The following is a 27,840-nucleotide window of genomic DNA, read 5'->3' on the forward strand; positions in this document are numbered from 1 at the left end:
TCCATACTTCAGTAAATAAAAGTAATACTTAGGGTCTGTATTTGCTCACTGGCTCAAGCAGGAGCAAAGCAATGTTACAAGCTTCAAGAAAGAACTGGCAAAAACCATTCAGTGGAGGACAATGGAGCTCTGCAAAGATACATCTGTGGGGATGAATGATGGGCACAGAATGATCAACGCACTTTTCACAGATTATTCCAGAGTAGGAAGTTTGTGTTTGTTGTATGAAGTTTGGTGCTGTGCATGAAAATGAGCAACTGACAGCACTAAGATCTAGAGAGTGAGGGTAGACACTGTACAGTTTCCTCCACAGAGCTCTCCATCCCAGCATGCAGCACTTTCTGCGGTTCCAACAATGGGCCCCATGCAGTTCTGCAGTGCACTTCATCTCTGACTTGCCATCAGGTTAGCTGTTCCATTCATGGGCTGACAGCCTCTCTGCAACACTCATCAGTCCTGACCTGCTGCTTGCTTTGCTATTCCAGTTCTTTCCTCATTTAACTGTCAATTGTTCTATATCAGGTAGTTTTCATACACTTGCTAAGGATTTCTATACTGCGATATTTGGAAAGAAAAGGAGGCAACAGAGCTTAGTTTTGTTCATTCAGCTATTTGTTCACAGCTTGTTCTCTATTGCATTATATCTTCTAAGTTCCTGTCTGACTATAAGAATATGTTTACAACTGCAGCTTCTATTGCTGTTTTTGGGAGTCCATTCCACACCTGAATTCCACATGCTGTGCTTAAAGGCATGTCTACACGACTTTCAGATCCTTTCGGAGCTTTAGTTCACGTCCCATTGTTTTTCACCCTATTTATCTTGAGCAATTTTGTGGCATCTGCTTTCTCTGGGCCGTTCAAAATGTTATACACCTCAGTCAGGAGATGTGCCCTCAGCACTACCCTGTATTTCTGGAAAAAAAACCCCAACGATAACAGTAAGCTGATGATAGGTGAGTGTCACTTTTTATAAGCAGGCAGAAGAACTAGGTGATCTCATTTGTAACTTAATAACTACTTACAGTCTGCCAGCAGCAGCCTTTTTTCGCTAGCTCACTCACTCTCTGATTGTGTAGTACATGTTCTGTGCCAGATAAACAATAAATGTGCTGACACCATTCAAAACTGTATTTGCTGCATGGGGTGAGCAAACAAAGACTGACCTTGAAAAGAATAGGGGACTTAGGTAATGGGATACAAAGCCTTTTATCTCTTTGTCACTCCCGGGTTCAGAGTCCACCTAAATTAGTAGTGACTAAGAATCACTGTGTTGTATTTATGGCTCTCACCCATAGATCCCAAGCACTTTGCAATGGAAGGTAAGTATCACTATCCTAATGTTATACATGGGGAAACTGCAGTAAAGAACTTGCCCATGGTCACCCATCAAGACCCAAATCTTGAAATCAGATTAGCATGGGCAGGCTCTTGAGCCCATGCAAAATCCCTTTGATGTCACACTCACTCATGTACATTTGGCTGCAGAATTAGCGACTGCTCCCTTTACTTTTTGAAGCAGTCCTTACTCGCTCAACTAGCCTCATGGACTTCAGTAATATTTCTTGTGTGAATAAGGTTTGCAAGAACAGGCCCTTCATTTTCAAATGCATTGCAGTCAATCAATATGGTCAAACCTTGAGCTCCTTACTCGATTGCTTGAAGGACTGAATTACAGAACTCTCATTGACTCAAATAAATAAGGACCTGAGGCCTTGACTCATTATGCAGATTATCAGTGCTCCAATGGTTCAACTTGTGATACTCTCTGCTGTACATCAAGGGCTGCTGAAATCAAGGGAGGTTGCACTGGTGTAAATGAGGACAGAACTTGCCTCCCCCCTCACACACACACACCCCACTTTTGGATAATTGCTGATTTAGTAACTTTTACAGAGTCCCTATGTGGTTCTATATTTGTCTTTCAAGAGATTTCAAGAATAAATGTGTTCAGTTTACAACTGAAAAGATGTATTTACTGACTGCTAGCCCTGCAAAATTGACCTTCAACCTAAGAGGCAAGCTGTGTTCTTTTCTTCTTGGGTATCATCGTCAGTAAAAGGGTTGTGAAAGCCAAGTTCTGCTCTCAGTAACACCTGTGCCATCCCATTATCTTTAATGGGCTGACAGAGATTGGCCTATAGAATTTGATAGGGATTAAAGTAATAAAATTCTATAGAAATTCAACAGAGTTCTCTATACAGTCTCTAAAAGCTTTTTGAATGATCACTTTTCTGAAGCATTTTTAAACCAACTTGAGACCTTATTAGAGAATTACATCTGTTCTATAGACTCCTTTTAGATTGGTTTAAAAATTCTGTAGAACTATGGTCATTGTCTATTAAATTTTTTGGACTTTTCCATAATGGAAAATTTACTTTTTTCACTCAAGTAAGCAGAGGTGAGTGTGAATACACACAGAGAAAGCATCTGAGTAAGAAGGTGACATTTTTACACAGTTACTTTTCATACTGGAACCACACTTTAAAATATCATCCCTGAACCAGACATATTGAGGCTTTTTGTCTTTCTGTTTTTAATTCATGGGTTCTAAAAAGTAAGTGTGAGGAGGCTGTAAAGGTGGCTATTGAAGTTGGCTACTGCCATATAGATGGAGCCTATTTCTATGAGAATGAGGAGGAGGTTGGGCGAGCCATTCGAGAGAAGATTGCAGATGGAATGGTCAAGAGCGAAGAAATGTTTTACACAGGAAAGGTAAGTTGGTTTTGTTCTAAATACCATCACTTGTTCATAGAATATCAGGGTTAGAAGGGACCTCAGGAGGTCATCTAGTCCAACCCTCTGCTCAAAGCAGGACCGATCCCCAATTAAATCATCCCAGCCAGGGCTTTGTCAAGCCTGACCTTAAAAACTTCTAAGGAAGGAGATTCCACCACCTCCCTAGGTAATGCATTCCAGTGTTTCACCACCCTCCTAGTGAAAAACTTTTTCCTAATATCCAATCTAAACCTCTCCCACCACAACTTGAGACCATTACTCTTTGTTCTGTCATCTGCTACCACTGAGAACAGTCTAGATCCATCGTCTTTGGAACCCCCTTTCAGGTAGTTGAAAGCAGCTATCAGATCCCCCCTCATTCTTCTCTTCCGCAGACTAAACAATCCCAGTTCCCTCAGCCTCTCCTCATAAGTCATGTGTTCCAATCCCCTAATCATTTTTGTTGCCCTCCGCTGGACGTTTTCCAATTTTTCCACATCCTTCTTGTAGTGTGGGGCCCAAAACTGGACACAGTACTCCAGATGAGGCCTCACCAATGTCGAATAGAGGGGAACGATCACGTCCCTCGATCTGCTGCTGTTCTCTGCTTCTTTCTGTGCTGCTTTTCAGCAGCAAGAAAACAGTGACTTTAGTGAAGGGGTTAGTACAAGTTGTAGCAGGCTGACAGGATTTGCCTGAAACACCCCTCTTGTTACCAGGTGCTAATCCTGTGGGGAAAGTGTTATATGCATTTAGTGCCAGCTGGAGCTTTAGCAAGCATGGTGCCTAGATACAGTTACCAGATAAAAACTACATTGAACTGAAGCTAAGGGAGAGTAGGTGTTAGTAACCTAAGGGTAAAAGCATTACAGGGATGCTCAGATAATCCCAAAATTAAGCATTACAGACCAGGAGTTAGAGATTTAAGGTTACACCTCAAAGAAATCCAGATACGTTAGGCTATGTAAATGCACAGGTTAGGCACCTAAACAATCTTAATTCCTCCACCCGAATTATGTACGCAATAGCCATAGAATTAGGTTTAGTTCATTGTTTGTGGTCCCAGACTGCACTAATTTGATTTTGAAAGACACATTAGATGTTTCCATTTTCTACCCTTGTCAAGGTTCCTTCCCCACTTTGAACTCTAGGGTACAGATGTGAGGACCTGCATAAAAACCTCCTAAGCTTACTTTTACCAGCTTAGGTTAAAACTTCCCCAAGGTACAAACTATTTTACCTTTTGCCCTTGGACTTTTGCTGCCACCACCAAATGTCTAACCGGTATATTACTAGGAAAGAGTCGGTTTGGAAATGTCTTTCCCCCCAAAATCCTCCCAACCCTTACACTCCCTTTCCTGGGGAAGTCTTGATAAAAATCCTCACCAATTTGCATAGGTGACCACAGACCCAAACCCTTGGATCTTAAGAACAATGAAAAAGCATTCAGATTCTTAAAAGAAGAATTTTAGTAGAAGTAAAAAGAATCATCTCTGTAAAATCAGGATGGTAAATACCTTACAGGGTAATCAGATTCAAAACATAGAGAATCCCTCTAGGCAAAACCTTAAGTTACAAAAAGACACAAAAACAGGAATCTACATTCCATTCAGCACAGCTTCTTTTCTCAGCCATTTAAAGGAATCAGAATCTAACGCATATCTAGCTAGATTACTTACTAAATTCTAAGACTCTTTTCCTGTTCTGTCCCCGGCAAAAGCATCACACAGAGAGAGGGAGAGGCTTTGTTTCTCCTTCCCCCCAGCTTTTGAAAGTATCTTGTCTCCTCATTGGTCATTTTGGTCAGGTGCCAGCAAGGTTATCTTAGCTTCTTAATCCTTTACAGGTGAAAGGGTTTTTCCTCTGGCCAGGAGGGATTTTAAAGGTGTTTACCCTTCCCTTTATATTTATGACAACCCTCATGGTATGAATGTTCACTTTTCAATGCTGCGGGGTATGATGATGCAACATTAATTGTCAGGGCATCTACAGACTTTGTATATAGGTGTCATTTTTATTATTTAAATAAAATAATGCATACTATGCTGTATATCTAGTGACATTTCATGCCTGAGGTATCGTAGAATAAAGTTATTTATGGAATCAGCCTTCTCAACATACAAATCTGATGGCAATTGTTCTCGCTTCACTCTTCACAGCTTTGGAGCACATTTAACGCTCCTGAGATGATCCCCTCAGCCCTGGAAAAGTCACTGAAGAGCCTGCAGTTTGACTACATTGACCTCTGTATTATTCATACACCTCTATCTTTAAAGGTAAAAAAGAGTTCTGTCTTAACACTGCAAAATCTCGTCCCCACAGTTCCCTTTTTGCTTTAAGACAAGACCGTATGTTAACTGCTTGATTCAGAGACATTGCTGTAAGGAACAAGGGGCTCTACAATACTAAACAATTTTCCTACGTATGTTTCTTCCAGATCAGATGTAAAATGAGCTTTCGCTTATATTAGGGATGTGGAGATAATCAAGAGAACTAATAGACTGAACATCCATCAAGTTTCAGAAAGAACTTTGCACTTAATAATAAAGGTTAAATGTGCTGTGAATATTGAGTTACTGACATGTCACAATAGCTTAATATTTCTAGAATTTCTCCAGAAAGCAACTCATGTAAAACATCAAACTGAAGGGAAGTTTATCTGACAATTTTTTTTTGTTTTTAAGTCGAGATGATTTACTCCCAGGGGATGGAAATGGAAAATAGATTTTTTTACAATGTAGACCTGTGTGCCACTGGAAAGGTGGGTATCATGTACGAGTATAACATTAAAACACATTTGCAAAACTGTCATGAAAACTTACCAGGCGAGGCACAAAATCTACTTACCCATGAGTGTATGAGAAAACAATAATGAGATCTATATTTCAGGGCATAAACTAAACTCTAATAGGGGTTTAGGAAGAAACTTTTCCTGGAGGTAGGTTATTTCATAGCTGTCCACTGTGGGTTTCCTGTATCTTCCTCTAAAGCAGATGGTAGAGGTCACTCTTGGAAAGAGGACTAATTGGGCCACTAGTTTTCTCCAGTTTGGCAGTTCCTATGATCCCACTAACCCACAGAAAAATGTTACTCACCTGGGAGAATGGGAGCATGGAATATTGTACGGCTATATTAAGATACAAGGCAGTGCTTTATTCGTCCAGTAATGATGGCTAAGGTGTGTTGCAAGAGTCCTTCCTGATGCTGTTTTTCTTAAAGAAACAAAGAACTTCTCTAAACACAAATGTTGTACTGCTTATTTCCCTTCTGGGGGAAATAACCTATATCTGATTCGCAGATGCAGTCAGGTATTTCAATTTCTCAATACATGCAGTTATAGGCACCAATAAATGTGCCTGCCTTTAACTACAGGCATGGACCTGGAGGCCATTTTGGACATGTAATGTAGAGATAATGATGTTGCAGGTCTTGAATCCAGACCCAGAACTCCCCACTCAGCTGCCATATTCGGGCCTCCACCCAATGGTTACTGAACCTAGGTGGGCTGAGAAACTACTAGGACTATAGCACCAGCCAATGCACCACCCACAAGCTCTGATTGGAGGATTGCCCAGCTTCACCGATTGCCAGCAGGAGCAACAGGTAGTTTGTCTGAGCAACAAGATGGTTTCCTATTGTGGCTGCATTGGACCCTGCTTGAGCCTGCCTCCTGCACTCAACCCTGTTAATGATTCCTGCTCAGCTCCTGCTTTATCCTAGCCTTCACGCCTACTCCTGCCATGCACCTGCTCCAAGATTGATCCTTTCCTGCCCTTATGCCTCATCTCCAATCCCCAGTGACCAGTCTTGACTCTGACCCTGGCCTCATTATTTCTGACCCTGACTCCATCTTGACCCTTGTCTCTGGCATTTGGCATCTGACCTCGGCTCTGACCCGCAGCTTCAATTCCTGGTTCTGACTTGTCTCCTGGCTCTGGTAACTGTCTCCTGTCTCCTGGCTCTGGTTCTGACTTGTCTCCTGGCAGTTGACTGGGAACTCCAAAGCCTGGGTTCAAGACCCGGGACATCACAGTAGTAAGGAAATCATAGTTATTTGAATTTTTACCCTTCTGGCTCTGATATATGTGATTGGCCTTCAGATAAGGAGTCCTGTATGTCCTTGTAACATTAATATTTAAAGTTTGCCAGGTTACCTAAAGGATTGTATTTTATTTCAAAGGAAGTTCTGATATTTTAATATAATTTATCTTCTTAAAGTAGAAATGCATTTAGGTGCTCTGCTGAAAGGCATATTATAAATACCTAAATAAATGCAGCAGATAATAGATATTTGTGCGGGAGTTGTGTGACTGTCACTGTTTGTACAAACTGAAATCTCCATTTTTCTAATGCTTTAGGTTGAATGTCATCCTTACCTCAACCAAAGGAAGTTGCTGGAGTTCTGCAAATCCAAAAATATTGTCCTGATGGCTTATAGTGCCTTGGGATTACACAGAGATGAGAGATGGTAAGGAAAGAAGCTGACTGCATCACACAGGGAAAAAGAGTCTCATCAATAAAAGAATGCATCTGATTCTCCACTGCCTTGATCTTGTGTGGCCATTTATGCGGGTGGAAAGCGGGCATAGCATGCTACCAAATTGGCATGGATGTGTTTTGCACCCATTTTGCACAGATATAAATGACCACACAAGGAGACAGGCAGTGGAGAATTTGGCCTAATATGTTTGCTAAATATCTAATGATAAATGAGTATCGCCTCCAAGAGGCTAAGCTCTCACTGATCCCAAGATCAGATACGCTCACTCTGCGTCTGTATTCCCTTGCAGGGTGGAAAGCTCTCCAATTCTGCTGGAGGATCCAGTACTGAACGCTCTGGCCAAAAAATACAACCGAAGCCCAGCTCTAGTAGCCCTGCACTACCTAATAAACATCTTAGATGTCTGTATTCTAATGCAAGAAGTATGGGGAATAAACAGGAAGAACTAGAAAATATTAGTGAATAATCACAAATACGATATTATTGTCATCATGGAAATTTAGTGAGATAATTCACATGACTGGAATATTGGTATAGAAGGGTACAGCTTGTTCAGAAAGGACAGGCCTGAACAAAGGGAGGAGGCGTTGCCTTCTATATCAAAGATGCATACACTTCCACTGAGGTTGAGACAGAAGTGGAAGTCAGACCAGTTTCTAGTCTCTGAGTAAGAATAAAAGGGATAAAAAACCAGGGTGATTTAATGGTAGGGGTCTGTTACAGGTTACCTAACCAGGAAGAAGGGATGGATGAGACTTTTTTAAAACAACTAACAAAATCATCCAAAATGCAGGAATTGGTAGTGATGGGGGACCTCAACTAACCAGACATCAGCTGGGAAAATAATACAGCAGGGCACTGATTATTCAGCAAGTTCTTGGAATGCACTGGAGACAACTCATTATTACAGACAGTGGAGAAAGTGAGTAGGGGAGAGGCTATTCTGGATTTGATTCTGATAAAGAGGGAGGAAGTAGTTGAGAATCCGAAGGTGGAAGGCAGTTTGGATGAAAGGGAGCATGGAATGGTAGAGTTTATCATTCTAAGGAATAGTAGGAGGGAAAACAGCAGAATAAAGACAAAGGACTTCAAGAAAGCAGACCTACCTACCAATTCTCTGTGTTTGCTAAGATCCCATGGGAAGCAAGTCTCAAGGAAAAAGAGTTCAGGGGGGTATCAGTTTTTTAAAGAGACATTATTAAGGGCATGGGAGCAAATTATACCAGTGCAGAGGAAAGATAGAAAGTATGGTAAGAGGCCACCCTGGCTTAACCCAGAGATCTTCAGTTGCCTGAGTCATACAAGAAGTGGGAACTCGGTCAAATTACATAGGATGAATATAAAGAAAACCACAAGCATGTAGGGACAAAATCAGAAAGGTCAAGGCCCAAAACGAGATTAAAGTAGCTAGGGATATAAAGGGTATCAAGCAAGCATTTTACAAATACATGGGAAGCAAGAGAAAGGCCAGGGACAGGGGAGGCCCATTTCTAAATGACAAGGGAAACACAAGAACAGAAAACACTGCAATGTCCGAAGTGTTAAATACCCTTTTTGTTTCAATTTTCACCAAAAAGATAGCAATGGTCAGACAATCATCCTAGAGAACAACAATGTAAATGGGGTAGGCTCTGAGGCTAAAGTAGGAAAATATCAAGTTAAGAATGACTTAGACAAGTTAGATGTCTTCAGTTCAGCTGGGCCTGATGAAATACATCCCAGAATTCTTAAGGAACTGGCTGAAGAGATCTCTGAGCCATTAGCAATTTAGCTTTGAGAACTGGTGGAGGGAAGGACTGGAAAAGGGCAAATATAGTGTCACACCCGCACTGTCCCCCCCATCAGGGGGTTCCCTGGGAAGGCAGATCAGCACTGCATGTTGCTAACGCTGTTGCAAGCATCGCAGAGCATTTTGGGGAGGGTCAAAGGTGTGAGTGTGGAGTGGAAGATTCCTTTGCAGGCTGTGAGATGCCGAAGGGGGAAGGAGGAAGAGAGCAGAGAACTCAATACTTCAGCTAGCTCAGTCAGAAGATAAGACGCTGGCCCCCAGTCCAAGGTCACGGAGCCCGACGAGAAGTCTACAGCTATATTCATATTTTAGCCAACCCCAGCCAGCCATAAGAAAAGGAGAACTAAGCTGAGCAGACTGCAGAGATTGCAAAAATGAATGAGACAGTGAAGGCCAACAGAAGGGGTGGGGAACGAAGTTTCACGTTCCTGGAGCCGATGTGTTTTGGAAAAGCTGAGGAGGCCACAGAGACCCAGTTTGGACTGCTACAAAGAGCACGGGGAACAGAGGTCACTGAACAAAACGTCCCCAAAAGAACCCAGGACTTAAAAACCTTTCTGAGAACTGAGGCAAATCAGAGATCAATAGCGAACGCTGGACGACCTGTGCGCACAGGACAGAACTCCTGTCCACCCCTCCCACTCTTCTTCTTACGTTACACCCAGGCCTGGCCAGCTTCAGGTAATGCATGTGTGAGTATGAAAGTAGTTTAGGACTTGGGGCACTAATGCTTTCTTCCTTCCTCTGAGTGACGTGGGAAACCCTGCCCCCAGCACTCTCTGCTGTTATTTTATTATTTTATCAATAAAGCTTTAAAACTCAGTTACGTGGTATGCTCTGTCATCATCCCCCTAAAGGTTCTGCGGATTCAGCCTGATCACCTGACACCCAGACAGATTGGTAACATAAATCTGTCACAATAGTACCTATCTATAAAGATGAATAAGGACAATCCATGGAATTATAGACCATTCATCTTAACTTTGGTATCCAGAAAGATAATGGAGCAAATGATCAAGCAAGCAATCTGTAAGTACCTAGAAGATGATAAGGTAATAAGTAACAGTCAACAAGAAACCATGTCAAACCCACCTAATAATTAACAAGCCTTGTGGATGGGGAAAGCTGTAGATATCATATATCTCGACTTTAGAAAGTCTTTTGGTAGTGTCTCACATGACCTCTTAAGCAAACAAGAGGTCAGTAGCCTAGATGAACTTACTATAAGGTGGGAGCACAAATGGTTGGAAAACCATACTCGTAGTAGATATCAATGGTGTTCTGGGCCAAGGCGTTTGAAGCACCGCAGGCCGGCAGAGGTACTCTGAGAAAACGAGACCCACACGCAGCTAAGCAGCGAGTTATTGGCTTTATTGAAGGTTAGTGACACACCCGCAACGGGGACTCCAAGCGTTGCTGTCACGGAGGCAAAGAACCCAGCACACCGGAGCTTTGCCTGGGATGGAGTCCAACGAAGGGGTAAACAGCGAGCCCTAATAAGCAGTACACAGAAACAGCTCATGAATATATAATTAGGCACTTTTTTAAAGGGGCTTTCCGCTACCTGGTGACAGGCCATGCAAGGCAGACAAAACCGGCCTAAAACCGGTTACAGTTGGTTCTTCATGTTTTACAGTGACCAGGCGACTTCGAGAAAGCGGAAGTTCCCTAGCTAGGCCATAACAAAGTCTTCTGCAGTCCCTTACAAATGGCTTACAATCAAGCTGGAAGGGCTTATCGAATGGGGTCCTGCAGAGTTTTATTTAGCCACAATGACCCTTTCTAAGCTTCCTGTGCACAATGGTGACTCTGCTTAAAAGTGTAGATTTATTTTGAAAAGTGATTGTGTAAAAATGGCACCTTCTTATTCAACCAACCTGTTCCCTGTGTGCATTCACAGTCCTATCACTCCTTTCAGCCCTACAGAGAGAACACAGCTAAGGGAGAGTGAAGTGGATTTTATTCCTCCTGGGGTCTCATCGACAAAATTGTTTACTAATTTCCAATCAATTACACTTGTACTACAAACCCATTAAAAGCAAGGGATTATCACTGAGAGCAAGATTTTAAGAGAGTGGGATAGAAAGGTGTCAAAGAGCATAATTTGTTCTCCAACATCTTTATTGCTGTAGGTGATGGATAAGAAACAAAGAACCCAGCTTGATCCAGATTGAGTTTGTGGAGCTATCAGTTAGAAAAGCATCCTTTTATTTGTCAATGGTGCACATTTGTATTGAATCTCTGACAGTCAATATCGAACACCAAGTTCTCATTTTACAGAGTCACTTTTCAGAGCAGAACCACATTTTAAATGGAGAACTGATGGCAAAAGAAGGGTGTTCTTGGGCGGGATTCTTTCCACATTAGAACTGATGTCCTGTTAGAAATGGCATTTGTATGAACTCCCATCTCCTGGATCCCAGAGACAGACCAGAATTGTGTACAGAACTCAGTCACATACCAAGGACATCTTCCATTCCATTCTTCCAATGGCCAACTAGTTAAGTCAGACAACAGAATGACTCCTAATAACCAAGGAGAACAAATTTAGCCAGAAAGATTTTAACGTTGAAAGTGGTCTCACATAGGGTTCCTGTACTGAGCAAGTGCATTTCTCACATCCTGGCTGCATTTCGGCCCCTCACCCTGCTTCTTCAGGAAACATTCACTTCTTGCTCTCATGTGCATCTTTGCACACAGCCACCGCATAACACAACCCTTCTGCCAAAAAAGTTAAGCCAGTGGTATGCCATGAATGAGGCATTTTAGAAAAGTGTTTTTTACAGAGTCAGCCTTTGAGAAAGAAGAGAAAGAGAGAACTTCTTTTAGAAAGAACAGTTGGTTTTGAATCATTACAGCTTTAGAGTACCTTTCACCATCCTGAACTTGTCTGAAGCTGCCTGGACCAATCACTGAAGAAACTTAAAAGTTTGACTATCTTGATCTTTTCATTATCCATACCTCTGTGTCTCTAAAGGTAAACATTTCTTTTAAAAATATACACAGGAAAACAAATGTTTAGTAGTATATCCACGGGCCAGAGCAGAGCCGTTCTGAAAAAAAGACCCATAGTCCATCTTGTCGTACGTCAGTCTGCAGAAGTAGCCTTAGATGGGTGTTCAAGGGGAAGGCAAAAGAAAAACTAATGCATGAAGCACACTCTTTAATTCAGTGTTTTTTGGGGGGAAACCCACATGGTCTCTCATTGGCAATCAATATATATTAAGCATATAGGTTATGCTTTTAATCCTTCCTATTAAAATATCATATGCTACCTGGGTTCACTCTATGCCACTTCAATATCTATATAATCTGTGAGGACTGGCAAATTTACAAACTATCTCGGAAACTCTCTAAATTCAAATATACACTTAATGATCAAAAGCAAACTCTAGTTACTCTGGAAATTCACCAATAATCTGTGAAATTAACCTTGGATTACTGGGATCTCTTGTTTTTTAATCAACTATAACTTCTTTCGCTTATTAATCATGTGTTCATTTATTCAAGCTTCTTTCTCTTTGTCAGAGAAGATGCCACATATGTTTTATCTGTAATATTTCTAGGCACTAATTTGCTTTTGACATGCATGCTTTGTTTCACTGCGTATAAACAGAATTTCTTATGAAAGTACTGCTTAACTGAGCTAATTAATTTTCCAGTATTAATACATATTCTCTTATTGACACAATTATTTCTAGGCAGCTAGGGTGAAATTTGCTCAGGAAACAGAAGCTACACTGTATATTTTAGTCATGTATAGGATTTTAACTCAAAAGTGATATGTAGATTTACAACGGCTGCTCTGTCCCTAGAGAAGTAGAAACTAGTTCCATTCAAGGTAGAATTATAGGACTGGAAGGGACCTCGAGAAGTCACCTAGTCCAGTCTCCTGAACTTATAGAAGGACCAAGCATTATCCAGCCATCTCTGGCAGATGTTTATATAACCTGTCCTTAAAAATCTCCATTGATGGAGTTTCCACAACCTCCCTAGGAAATTTATTCCAGTGCTTAACTATCATGATAGTCAGGAAGTTCCCCAGGTTGTCCTTATTTTCCTTTTTATAGATTGGCAGTATATTTGCCCTTTTCCAATCCTCTGGAATTTCTCCCATCTTCCATGAGTTTTCGAAGAAAATCGCTAATAGCTCAGACATCTCCTCAGTCAGCCCCTTGAGTATTCTAGGATGTATTTCATCAGGCCCTGGTGACTTGAAGACATCTAACTTGTCTAAGTAATGTTTAACTTGTTCTTGCCCTGTTTTAGCCCCATATCCCACCTCATTTTCACTGGTATTCATTATGTTAGAGGTCCAATCACTACTAACCTGTTCAGTGAAAACTGAAACAAAAAACTCATTTAGCACTTCTGGAATTTCCACGTTTTCCATTATTGTTTTAATTCAGGTGATTTAAGTCTCGTTCTGGTGCCCCTGGAATCTTCCCTTAGGGATTTAAGAGAGAGAGAGTTAATAAGATGTTCATATCAGATAACTGGTAGGTGTGTTACTGGTAGGGAAATTCTTGGTGACTAGGCAATGATCCAGCTTTCAGTCTCTCATCCATTATTTTTAGCTTGTGGGAAGCCAAGTGGTTTAGATAAAACCATTCTATTACTTTTATCCAGCTTTAGAGTTCAACACCTTCCCTCCACCACTCCTCCTGCTTACAATTCCTTCCTTGGCCACAAAATAGTTAAAATCCACTTGTGTAAAAAACATCATGACCAAGGGGGATTTTCCTTTTGTTTTTAAGCCTGGAACAGATACATTCCCAAAGGATGAAAATGGAAAAATCATTTTCAATATTGTAGATCTGCATCAAACTTGGGAGGTGAGTGACACGAATAACACAGTGTTAATTAGGAGCCCATCCAGTTTCCTTAAGCAGCCACTCTCTGACTGTTACCCAGAGAGTGTTCAGAGTTCTATCTGCTTTTTTCATCGTATGACCTTTTTAGAGGGCTAGGGAGAATGTAATTGTTATGTATGTGGGAGGCTGGGATTGTTAGTACGATATGTTGTTGAACTGCTATTGATAAAGTGCAAGTAACCATATCTAAACGGCACCATCACACTTAACAGGTCTGCCCCTTGTGTGTATTGAGCATCATTGCTGCCACCTTTAGTGACAAAAATAAGCTTGGCTGCTTTTTACTCCAGTTAGCCCAGCAGCACCAACCAGCGATGCTCCTTCTTGTGAATCATCAACAGATTTCCTTACTAAAATCAAATCAGTGACACCCGCGTTAAGAAGATGATGTTGCTCAAGTGTCACTGAGGGTATAATCTGAAGACGTTGGGGCTGCAGAGGTGCAATTGAACTGTTCTTATTAGTGATGATGCACAAATTGGAAAGAGTCCAGCCAGGGCTGGATTACCCAATAGGCAGACTAAGCACGTGCTTAGGGCACAAGCAAAGCAGGGGGCACCAAAAAAATAAGATTTTTTTTAAAAAATTTGATATTTCAAAAAAGGCATCGAAGTAGTCATCATGGGAAAAATCAGAACTTTGTTAGACTTCCTTACACTCCACTACACACTCTTCCCCCGTTTTTCTGTTCTTTTTATTACTTATCCCCACCTAAACCAGGGGGGCATCCTACTAACATAGATAGAAATAATGAGAGGAAATCAGATCCTGTCATGTATTGCAATAAATGTTTTATTATTGATATATTCTTCTTTTATATATATATTATATATATACATAAAAATAGTGTACATTGTGTAATTTGTTGTTTTTTTTAAAATTCAGATAACTGAGATAAGGGGCAGGATGAAACGTAACCAACTGAGTGGAGCACAGAAATGTAAACTTGCAGAAAAAAAGAAACAAAAAACTGGTGAAATTTTCCAAAATCTTCCAAAGCTGACATTTTTCAAAGCGAATCCATCAGAAGCAACATCTTCTCTCAGTAGCACAGACGTTGTTCCAAAACCTGTAGGTGTTTCAGAGACTGACCCTTCTTCTATTGGTGAAACAAACACCATTCCAGAACATGTCTATGTGTCAGAGACTGTAACTGATCATCCTACTCCTGGTGGTAAAACAGACATTGTTCTAGAAGGTGTGGATGTGTCAGAGACTGAACCTGCTCATGCTGTAAAGAATAGGAAAAAAGATCCTGGTATGTGGGTTGATTTCAGTACTGATGATGTAGCTTACTGGATAGATCGTGGACCAAATGACTGTCAACACCACACTGGGCCATTTGAGAAATCACGTTGGACTTTTACCAATGGCAAACAAACAAGATATTGTCCACAAAAAATATTTTTTGGCATGAAAGCGAATGGTGAGAAATACACTTAAGAATGGCTACTGTATTCCCCATCAACAGGGTCTATGTACAGTTTTGTTTGCAAACATTTTGCATATAAACCTTCAACATCCCAGTTTGCTGCAGATGGATTTAGTGACTGGCGGAATACTGTTTTAATTGAACAACATGAAAATAGCACTGCTCACAGAGATTCAATGTTGACATATTTAAATTGAAGACAGGGCTTTGCATTGACACAAAAATTGGAAGAACAAATTAAAGGGGAGCATGAATACTGGCAATATGTCTTGCAGCATGTTATATCTGTTATTCAAACATTAGTTGAATGTGGTCTGCCTTTCCAGGGATCAAATGACACATTTGGATCATTGCAGAATGGAAATTTCTTGAGATTGTTGGAGCTTGTGGCTCAGTTTGACCCATTTTTAGCAGGCCATATCTCAAAATATGGGAATGCTGGTAAAGGTAACCCATCATACTTATCCAAGACAATATGTGAACTCATTGGTCTAATGAGTGACAAAGTTCGTTCAGCTATTGTGGATGAAATAAGTACTGCTGGGTACTTCAGTTTATCCGTCGACTCTACACCTGATCTTTCACATATTGATCAATTGAGTATTGTACTAAGATATGTGTCCCCAACAGATGGAAAACCAGTTGAACAATTTATAACATTCCTCAACATTCCTCACTTCCTTCACTGGTGAAGAAATGGCAAATCAAGTACTGCATTATCTGTGCCAAGTTTGCAAACTAGATTTCTCAAAGTGCAGAGGTCAGTCTTATGACAACGCTGCCAACGTGTCAGGGCGTTATCAAGGACTGCAGAAGTAGCTTTTAGAACAGAACAAATATGCCATATTCATACCACGTGCTGCACACTCTCTCAATCTGGTTGGCCGCAGAGCTGTTGATTGTTGTCCGGTGGCAGTAAGATTTTTCACAACCGTCCATGTTACTTTATACATTTTTCTCTGCCTCAACACACCGATGGGCAGTTCTTAAAACATATTTGGGCAATGATCGTGTGTTCAAATCTCTTTCTAATACTCGCCGGGAGGCACGTGCAGTGGCAACAAGTGCAATTCTGGAGTCCAACTCAAAGATTGTTGATGCATTAGAATGTGATTAGATTGTGAATGCATATAGCTGAAGACCAATCACAAAAGGGAGAAACTATACGAGAGGCGGAAAACATTGCAAACAAGATGCAAGAACTAGAGCATGTATTAACGTCGACCATGTGGAATGAAATTTTACAACACTTTTACCATACAAGTCAAGCTCTCCAAGAAAAAGAATTGGATTTGAAAACACGTGCAGACCTCTGTCAATCATTAGCAGACCACTTATACACTTTGAGGAATGATTTTGAAAGATTTGAAGACATATCAAAAGATATCTTGCCTGATACTAACTACAAAGAAGCCCAGTCCAGCAAGCGAATCAGGAAAAAACAAGCAAATGATAGCAGTTCAACAGAAACAACATAGAATCCTAGAGACAAATTTCGCATATCTACTTACTATGCTATAATCGATACACTTGAAGCTCATATGAAGAGGAGAGGTGAAGTGTACAGAGAAGTATCAAGTAGATTTTCTTTTCTAAATTATATGGACTTATCTGATGAACAGTATTCACGAGGTTCCCAAAAGCTAGTTGACTCATACCCTGTTGACTTCTGTGGAGAAGTACAGCAGTTCCACTGTTATATGTGCTGTGACAAAGCTCTGTCCTTGTCTCCATGGGTCCTGCGTTTCCTGGCGGATTTTTCCTAGCCTCAGAGGCTCACTGTGACCCTCCACATAACCCTTCTCTCTCTGGAGACAAGGGTCACAGTCTACTGAGCCATTTTCATCATAAGCCAGCGAGGGAGGTGAGGAGAAGCTATCCTCCCTTGCACAGTCTCTGTTGTCTCCCAGTCTCAGTGATTAATCGGGGGGGGGGGGGGGGGAGGAGGAGGAAAAAAGAGTGGAGCCTGGGCCCGCCCTCTACTCTGGGCTCCAGCCCAGGGACCCTAATAGTATCAGCTATGGTAGCTGACCTTTTAGAAACATGACATGTACAATTCCCTGGGCTACTTCCCCACAGCAGCCCCCACTTCCTCAAGCTCCACTTCACCCTTACCTCAGGGCCTCCTTCCTTGTGCCTGATATGGTGTGTACTGCTCAGTCTCTCCAACAGCACAACTTCTTCCCACAGCTCCTGACATCTGCCCCCACCTGACTGACTGGGAGGCTTTTAACTAGTTACAGCCAGTCCCCGATTGGCTTCAGGTGTCTCAATCAACCTAGCATTCTCCCTGCCTTCTGGAAAGTTCTTAATTGGCCCCAGGTGTCTTAATTGACCTGAAGCAGCTGCCATTTAACTTATCCTGGTACCAGGGATTTGTTTAGCCTGGAGCTAATATATCTATCTCCCACTACTTTTCTATAGCCATCTGGCCTTGCCCCATCACAGCACGCAAAGTTTAATGAAACAGGAAAAATGAAATTCAGTCACATTGATCTTCATGACACAATATTGAAAGATGGAACACAATGTGTATTTCCAAATGTAGAAATCGCACTACATATTTTTCTAACATTGATGATTTACTAACTGCTCCTCAGAACGCTCTTTTTTTCTCAACTGAAAAGAATAAAAAACCCTCAGAGAACAACAATGTGTCAGGACAGACTTGTTTCACTTTCTCTATTGTGTATGGAAGCGGACATGCTTCGTCGAGTCCGCTTCGATGAATTTATCCATAATTTTGCAATCAGAAAATCTAGAAAGAAGCTATTTTAATTTCAGCATACATGTAAGTTTTGTGTCATTTTGAAAAATAAAATTTTATTTTACGGTATAGTATTGTTTTTATTTTGAATTACATATGGGGGGGCACCATAATCTTTTCAGTGCTTAGGTCTAAAGGTCTTAATCCGGCCCTGAGTCCAGCCCAACTGTCAGACTTCAGCCAGGTCTGCATACAGTTTTGGTCCCACTTTAACTATGTCAGTTAAGGGTGTGATTTCTTTAACAAAATAGTTGAATTAGTGCAACCCGTAGAGTGAAGGCAGTTATACCAGTACAGTGGTGCCTTATACTGGTGTGTTTTATTCCCCTAATTTTTGGGAATAAATTACACTGCTATAAGAACTTTTATACCAGCACAACTGTATCCACTGGGATAAGTGATACCTCTCTGGCACCACCCTGGAGCAAGAAAGGGCATCTCTCTCATCTCAGACATCCAAGTGAAGAAAAACACAAAATACTTCTGCAGCCCACAAAAAAGACTAGGTCCCTGAAGTCTCACACAGAGTGAAGATCGATACTTGGGTGCAGATCTGGGCTCCTTATCCCCTATGAGCCCAAGCAGCCAAGGCAAAGTCCCAGGGCTCCAAAAACTAAAGTACAGAAAAGCCAGTCCTCTAATTCCTCAGGGGGCCCAGGAGGCCAGTGCACTCAAACAGTTTCCTGAGGGGGCAATCCCTACATCCTGGGAGCTTCAGAGTCCCACCCAGACTGAGCCAGCGTTCTTCTTTCTAATCACTTGCTCTTTGCCGGGCTTGACAAGCCTCATAGGTGCGGTGGGTTGTGCTCAGAGAAGCTCTTTAACCCTTTCTTGACTGCTGTGGGAGCAGACCCATCATACTAGGAGAGGTCTACTACACCAGTGTCAGACTGATTGATAGAATTAAACTAGAACAAGAACAATACATGATCCAGACCCTCAGTGAGAGTTCAGGACAGCTAGTTAAGTAAAATATATTTTTTTATGTGTGAACTGAGCAGATTTGAGGAGGAAATCACTGAGAGACAACAAACATGAAACCTCACATGCCCCTTTTTTTTTTTTACAGAATCACTTTGTAGAGCAGAACCACACTTTGAGATGCTTTGGACCTCCCTGTTCTTAGGACAGGGGTATTGCCAAAGCCATTGTCAGGGACAGTCTCGGCTTTACAGGTGATATTTTCCACAGAGGAGGAATGAAATATTCTGCCCTAGAGTCAGCCAAGATGAGGACTCCCCTGTGACATGTGCCTTCCCTTCAGTGGACTCTAGCAAGCTTTTTTTATTAAATGTAAAAAGTAAACAGGATTTGGCTACAGTATCATTGTTATCATAGCACTCTTCTGATCTGAGATTCTGCAGTCCTTTCCTATTATCAGAGCAGGGAAACACTGGCGTATCTCGGACACCACAGAATGGCTACTGTCAGTAAGTACAGACATTCTAACGGTGACCACTGTACCTGTCCATCTCCTTCAGTATTTCTTGTGTTTTCCCTTTAATTTTCATAGTCAATTATTTTTTCACTATAAAACTCTTAAACTGGTGCTCATAGTCCCATACTTATGTGGTATCCTTATTTCTGTATTGTTCACTAGCAATGATTGGGTATCGCTATGTCTTTGAGGTTCTGTATGTGTAAGGGACAAATTAGAGAGAAAGCGACTGGGAGAGGCAGTGGCCAGATTGTCTGCTTTCTACTGGGGGGGAAAGATGACTATATTTCACTGGATTGGATGGAGATCTGATGCCTTAATGAATGGTTGGAAAATGACTGTCTCTAAATCAGAGTTTTCTTCTAGAACAAATCAAACTTCCCCTACTGTATGTGTAATGATATTTTGGTGGAATAATTTTATATGGAGTGAGCCCAGTTGAGCATAATTTTTCTAGTCTCATGGAAATTATACTCCCAGCAGTGATAATGGAACTGGCCATTGTTGTTTTTCCCAGGCCATGGATGCATGTAAAGACACAGGCTTGGTGAGGTCCATTGGAGTTCAACATCAGACAGCTGGAAATGATCCTGAAAAAAAAACAGGGCTCAAGTACAAACCTGTTCTAAACCAGGTAAAACTCTGGCCTTTGAATGCAGACCTAAAAGTACTGAGTTAGAAGAAATTCAGAACTTGTAGTTAGTGAAGAGTTTCATTTATGGGGGAAGAACCTCAATCCTTAAAGGAAGCAGAAACTCCAGAATGTCTTTCTCAGCAGGAGCTAATGTCCAGCGTTTCTTTTAAATCAAAAGGGAAACTTCCTTATTGCTCCACTTCAAGTAGACACAAGCCACAACAGTTAGACCCTGATATTAAACTCCTCAGAATTTGTGGGTGTTGAGACCAGCTGACGTTAAAGACAGGGGCCATTAGCATATACAGATTCAGGTTCAAGTTCTGAAAAAAACCCATAATGCTATGGAGCTTGGAACAAGGGCTTTGTTTGTGCCCATCACTAAATTCATGGAAAACCTTATGCAAATCAAGAAAGAATAAAGTAGAAAATACCCTTAAAGGAAACAGTGTTTGAGAGGGGCAGGAGAAAGAGAGACCCAGCTGCTTCCCTGAACATCCAGAGATCCTCTCCTACTACCTCATTCCCCTGCTATGGGAATGGACTTTCAGAGTACCAGCCTCTCTCTACTTTGAATGTGAGGATGATTTATTACCAGGTTATCCAAACTCACACTCAGAAATGTGACTTTCTAATTGATTTGCCTACCTTTTACATAGTTTCCTAGATGTATTCTATACCTGCTGGATAAAGGGAAAGAATTGAGTTACATATAATAAGCAAAATGACACAGGATATGCACAGCATCCCATAGTCAGTAGTTGAAAGGAATTTTACCTCTCAAGTAATATTTTTTTAAACTTAGTATAGCACAATTTCTACACGGAGGATTATATATAGGTAGAAGGTAATTTTGAAGTTGTAAATCTAAATGCTTAAATTTCAGTATTAAAATATGTAAGAGTAAAATGTCTTATCTTGAGGAAAAATCTATTGTTTCACAGTTGGACAACTCAAAAATGACTGAACTGATTTTGATTCAATTTCTTCCCTCCCTGCCAAAAAATTCATTTGTGAGTTGAGACCAAGCATGAGACATTTTAGACCAAGAGACCACTTTAGAGGAAGTTATCAGCCCCTGAAAATAAGGGAATGAGAGTGCCATCTCGTCCATATGGACAGTTACAACTGGTCCCAGTAAAGATCCATAGAACATCTATTAGTAATTATCTCACTACAACTTATAGGCATGGCTTTAATGGCAGTGTTGGTCCAGGACATGATTTTGATCCCTATCTTAACTGTGTAACAATACACAATGGGTCAAAACCTGCTTGTAGAAGACTTAATGAGGTGTCAGTGGGACTACACGCACGTGTAAGACAAGCAGGATTTGGCCCTCAGTTTATAAGTCTTTATTAAGCCCATCCCCATACAGCGTGTATTGGCTTCACTGTCCTCTACTAGATAAACTGTTTCTTGGGAATTGTTATCATCTAAACTGCACCCCATGGTCACTTGCACTGCCAGGCTGTATTTTAATTGAAGGATATTTTATTGAAATTTATTTCGATATTTTAACATTCTGTATCCCCTTGACATAACATCTGCTGTTTCTTTTGTCTGACTGCTGCTGCTTATATGACCTGAAATTTCAATTCTGGGTTGGGGGCTGATTCTGCAGGTTGAGTGTCACCCTTACCTCACCAAAGCAAACTGCTGGCTTTCTGCAAATCCAAAGATATCCTCCTCGAAGCTTATTGTGCTCTGGGCTCAAAGAGAGACAAAAACTGGTACGGAAAGAAACTGAACTGTGCTCCCAGGTTTAGAACATCAAAAATGGGTTGGAGGGAGGGGAAGGTACCCTCTGTCTTCAAAATATCTGGTATTTATAGAGTTATAGAATAAAAATGAGAGCTGGAAAAGACCTACTAGGTTATCTTCAGATTGCACAGGATAGCTCAGTGGTTTGAGCATTGGCCTGCTAAACCCAGGGTTGTGAGTTCAATCCTTGAGGGGGCCATTTAGGGATCTGGGGAAAAAAAATGGGGATTGGTCCTGCTTCAAGCAGGGGGTTGGACTAGATGACCTCCTGAGGTCCCTTCCAACCCTGATATTCTATGATTCTATGATTGTTCTCAATAAGCTGAGATGACTGCATTCCTGATCCCCAAAATGCTCCCTGTTTCTGTGTTTCCCTTGTAGAATAGACCAAAGCACCCCAGTTCTACTGGAGGACCCAGTATTGGGTGCAATTGCCAAAAAATACAAACTAAGCCCTGCTCTAGTAGCCTTGTGCTACCAGCTGCAGTGTGGTATCGTGGTCCTCTACAAGAGCTTCACTAGAAAGCATACTGAAGAAAACTTCCAGGTAAAACAGGAGGGGAGAGAGAAGACGATGAGAGACACGCCTCCCTCTGTGCAGATTTTGATGGGACACTGTAGAAGGCTGAGAACTTTTGTGCCCTTGTACAGTATGGCACTGCAGGATTCTGCCAGAGAACTATCAGACTTTGTGTAGTGCAGTTCTCAGGCAGGTTCTCTATTCTTAGAGAAGGCTTTTGCCACTTTAATATTTGAACTGTGTAACTTGGCATCCACTAGAGCCCTTTCCCAAAATGACTAATGCTACTCTTGACATCAGATGGGAATATAGGCCCCTCTGAGCTTTGGAAAGACAAATGATCTTCCAATAGGCGTGTGCCCCTTTCCTGCCCTCAGCCTCTTGCCTAGACCATGGGTCCTCTTCAAACTCTTCTCTGTCCTCCTCTGTCCACTTTAGTCGAGGATCTTAAACATCTTTCCCAGGTAAATCAGCGTAAGGCATCCCTCGTTCTATTTTCCATACCCAAGGAGCAAACCATACAGTATCAGACTGACTGATTTATTCTACATTAAGGGAAAGAACAAGGAAGAACATCTACATGAGAGAGCACAGTGTGTGTATCCTCTGTAATATGCCCTTTATTTCCCAAAATGGCAGCTGCCTCTGCAGACAGCAGATTCCTAGAAGTTTAAAGGTGAAATGCACAGAAAAGAAAATCACAACAGTTACATAGCTACATATCCTTTACCCAAGGTTGGATTACCGTATGGGCCAATGGGGCCCATAAACAGGGGCCCTGGCCAATTTGGGGGGCCCGCAGGAGCGGCCGGAACTCTAGCAGAGCCCTCTGCTCCTCCTCTCTCTCCCCTTCTCTGCTCCTCCTCTTCCCCCTGAGATCCCGCCTCCACCCCAGCCAAAAGCCCGTGGAGGTGGTGTCTGGTGAACAATGCATAGTCCCCCAAATCCTCAGGCAGAGCTGGCTGAGCACTGCTCACCCAAGCCCCACGCACAGCTAGCCCAAGCTCACTGAAGGCCTTCCCCCAGCCCCACCCGGCAGAGTGCTCGACCAAGCCCCTCTCCCTTTTCACCTTCCCCATGAGGCACTGAGCTCCCACAAGCACCTCTTCGCCTGTGCAGAGCTGGCTCTCTCCCCTCCCCCATGTGGGTTGGCCCAAGTCCTGCCACTCAACGCCCCTCCCCCGCTCCTTTTTGGCAAAACTGGGCATTTGTCCCATTTTCTTTGGCAAGAGCAAAAATGCCCAGTTTTGCTCAAAAAGTTGGGATGTCTCAAGCCAAAATGGGACATATGGTCACCCTAGGCCAGGGATCCCCAAACTTTTTCTGTCACGCCCCTCCTTACCTAGTCCGTGCCCCCTCCCCAGGAGCCAGGGCCAGGAGCGGGACTGGGTTTGCTCTCAGGGGCTGTGAGTGGGGGTGCAGTCAGGAGGAGAGCCACAGCTGGGGCTGGGTGCAGCCAGAGCATAGCTGGGGGGTAGGGCTGGGCCCTGCCGTGCCCCCCAACATTTCTCCATACCCCCTAGGGTGACATGTCCTACAGTTTGGAGACTACTGCCCTAGGCTGTGGTAAGAGCTGCCCACAGAGCCCAGGCAGCTGTGGGGACCCCAGAACCTTTCACCTGCCTTGGGCAGGGGGCCCAAGACCAGCCCTTGTCCCTGCCCCCCAGGGTGCGCTTCCCAGGGGACGTGGAGGGTCCAGGGCTCTCCACAGTTGCCCAGGCTCCCTGGGGAGCTCTTAACATGGCCCAGCTTCTGGCCAGGCCAGGGGGAGGGGCCTTGGGGGAAGGGGAGGAGCAGGGGGTGGGGACCTATCGCAGGAGCCGGGGGAGGGGCAAATGTTCTTTGTGCCTGGGTCCCCAATATATCTTAATCTGCCTCTGTCTTCACCTCTGAAATATCTAAAATACAGCGGAAAGAGCAGGTCAGGATTATTATACCTTTTTTCATTTCTGTTGGCTCAGCATGAGGTTTATGGTTCTGTAAATGCATATGCATCCCGCAGGAATAACCCAATGTTTGATCCTGTCTTCAGGGTCAGGTTTTTGACTTCCAGCTCTCTGAAGAGGACATGAAAACCATTGATGGGATGAACAAAAACCGTCCCTATGTGCATTTAAAACAGTAAATCATAATACTTTGCAGTATTTTAGAACTCTGTGGAGAGGCAGAAGAAAGGCAGCAGTAGTCACCCCACGAAGAAATAAGGTTTTGTGATATACTGAGCTTAGTGATGACAAAGGATGTACTTAGCATCATAGCTATTAGGACTGGAATGGAGTCATGCAGTTTAAGGCCAGAAGGGACAACCAGATCATTTAGTCAGATCTCCTGTATATCACAGGCTACCACCACCACCCAGCATCTGCACACTGAACCCAACAACCAAAACCAGACCAAAGCATTAAAACCTACAGGAGACTAGACACTTATGTGCCACACACAGAGAATAGGAAGGACTCAGTACACCCGTGCCTCCGGCCCTCACAATGACAGCAAAATGGACCTGGAGGGTCATTTATTCAAACCCCCACAGTTAGGCAGGAGTGATTTCATTGGCTCAAATTCTGCTCTTCATTACTCCGGTAAAAATCCACAGGAAATGACTGGGCCTGAGTTCCTCTGGATATACTGAACCCTGGATTTGGACTGTTATCCCAACACATTCCTAGTGGGATAACAACTCATTTAGCCTTGAGTTTTTCCAGTTTGAAGGGAAAACCACAACTTCCCTTAGATGCCCATGGCATTGTCTTATCATCCTGATGGTTATAAAGATTTCCAAGGTTTCAAACTAGAGATGGACCTAAACTCAAATTCTGGGATCAGTCCAGAGTCCCTCTCTGTAGCCTTTGTTCTGTTCCAGTGGTATCCGCATAGGAATATCCCCAGCAGAGGAGAGCCCGATGGAGCCAGGTCCTTTGCCATACCCTCCAGGACCTTGGCATAAGGGATACACTGAAGGCATTTCTGGGGAGAGGGTTTGGCCAGAGTGCTGCTGTGCTCCAGAAATCCCCAGCTAGCAGAGAGCACGTTGGGGATTAGCCCAAGGCTCAGAGAGTTGCAAACTTCACCTTTGTGGATACCCCCCCTCCAGATCTGCACAGTACCACTGGGTGCAGCTGAGAACTGAACTCCCTGTACCTTAATAATCCTGATCTTTGCAGAAGTTTGGATCTAGATGAAACATTGTTTGATCTTTACGTCTGCAATGCGCTAAACCAAAACACACCCACATTTTGGATCCAGATCAGGATCTCAACTTTACATTTTGGGCCTGTCTGCATCTTAAAGACAATTTTTCCATCTTCATCAAAGCCCACTATTACTTGTTCTAGTCTCACAGTTTACTGAGAATAATTATCTCTTGTAACAGCATTCTGCCATAGGCAGTCACAGACAGTTATGACCCAATGTTTTCTCCGACCTCCATTAACTTCCAAGTAAACACGGGTATTAGATATAAACTATGCTGTAATGTAATGTCATCTCAATAGCTACTGTACATTAGAGTACTCACCTGCTGAAACAGTGGAGTGATGGGCCTATAGAAAACCCTACAATAGGTAGAAGATATAGCATCTCTACTCTTTGAGATTCCTGCATTTTGCACTCAGATGTCCTAGTAATGTAGTTACAGGTGGCTAGTTCATAAATGTTACCTTTTCTTTTTAGATTTGTGGGCCAGCCTCAGTTTCCATTTATAGATGAATAATGGAAAGGATCTTTTCACTGTTCCTGATTTTATTTCATGCATAAGGAAAACCAGACATACATTTCATCTCCTTGCCCCATTCCTGTGATTAGTCCTAGAGAAGCACCTTGTTCTGGAAGCCCAGCTTCTGTTGGTGATGTCAAGAGAACTACACTGTACATTTAAACAGAAATTCTAAACAACTCAGTCTCTGAATGGAATGGTACTTGATTGCTAGTGGGAAAAAATAAAAGTATCTGCGTAATGCACTAATGGAGTCTAGTCTCTATTCTTTGATAATTAGGTGGGATTTTTTCATTCTCAGAGCCAGCAGACCCAGGCCCCTTAGAAGTGCTCTGTGTGAGGTGTTATAGTCCCCAAAGTGTGGTTGGCTGAGCTGGCTTGAAAAATAAGGGGGGGTCTGTCCACTTTGACAGGTGTTGACTTCATTCAGCAGCTTTCAGGATTTGACCCTGAATATAACAGAAACTATAGACTAAATATCCCACAAAGTGGATTCCTTAGCTCACACAGATCTTAAAAACAGGCAACGCTTCATAAAAATTAGACATAACGCAGTCTCTGTTCACCAAGCAACGTGCTATTTAAATATTACTCAGGGCCAAATCCACCCCGAGCACTATGTAGGCCAGTGTGCAGTTGTGGAGGCCAAGACCAAAAGAGTAAAATCCAACAAGATTCTTTTTATGAAGACATCAATCCCACAGCTGCAGAAACACTTGCAGCAGCAGCCCTTGACCCAGTCTTGACACAAACCCACTCACACTTCCCGTTTCCTCTTAGATTTTCTAAACTCAAGGACTACAATTCCCAGCATGCACTACAGGATCTCGCAACACCACAGCCAGCTGTCCCCAGCATTCTATCACCAATTGGGAATGGCAGCAAAGCCACTGAAGGCTGTTAACAACCTCTTCAGTCTGCAGTAGTGTCTGCTACTGCTGCTCTCTGACCCCTTGGGGTGAAAGAGGAAACAGCTGGTGGATCTGTGAAGGGGCTGATCCAACAGAACCACCCTTTCTCTGATCTTGGCCAAGCCACCAGACGACATGTAGATGGCGCAAAGCAACCTACACAGAAAAGCTAGGAATCCTCCAGTTTTCTCTTCCACTGCAAAGGAGAGTCAAGACTTTAGCTTTAAATGCAGAATTCCAGCTCCGCAGCAAGTAAATCAGCACAGCTCCACTGAGGTCAAGGGATGTGATGCTCCTTTTACTTCCACCTTCTTAGTAAACCACTGAGTCACACCTGTGCAGCTGAGAAAGGAATTTGACTCACTGGCATTACACTAATTTAAACCAGCTCATGAACTGGCCCAGAATATTTGGAGGTAGTACAGACAATGTGGCCAATAGAGATTCATAGAATACAGCAATGAGCCATGATAGGGTATGTTACATTGCTCCACTATTGCCTCAAGCATGTTGAGAGTCACTTCTCTGCTAAAATGGAGCTGTACCGATGTACCCCAGCTATAGATCTGGCCTATAACTGCCAAGAAACCCAGCTACCTGTGATGCACTACACCTGGGCTGCGGGAGAGAAGTGTTACTATATAGGCCTGTTTGTTAGCCTGAGATAACATTTTGGGTTTGATTTTTGATACCCTTATATCCTTACTAATATGTGTGAACAATGAACAAAGACACTGTGTGTTGCTTCTGCCCAGCTGGATGGGTTTGTTAGCACAATGA

The 27,840-nt window shown here is 42.5% G+C and overlaps 1 pseudogene; it reads left to right on the forward strand.

Annotated features, from left to right (window-relative positions):
* The first annotated feature begins 121 nt into the window (after positions 1-121).
* LOC140908153 (aldo-keto reductase family 1 member C3-like) lies at positions 122-27,053 on the forward strand (annotated as a pseudogene).
* Positions 27,054-27,840: the final 787 nt, after the last annotated feature.

This window comes from Lepidochelys kempii, chromosome 1 (assembly GCF_965140265.1).
Source record: "Lepidochelys kempii isolate rLepKem1 chromosome 1, rLepKem1.hap2, whole genome shotgun sequence".
Lineage (NCBI taxonomy): Eukaryota > Metazoa > Chordata > Testudines > Cheloniidae > Lepidochelys > Lepidochelys kempii.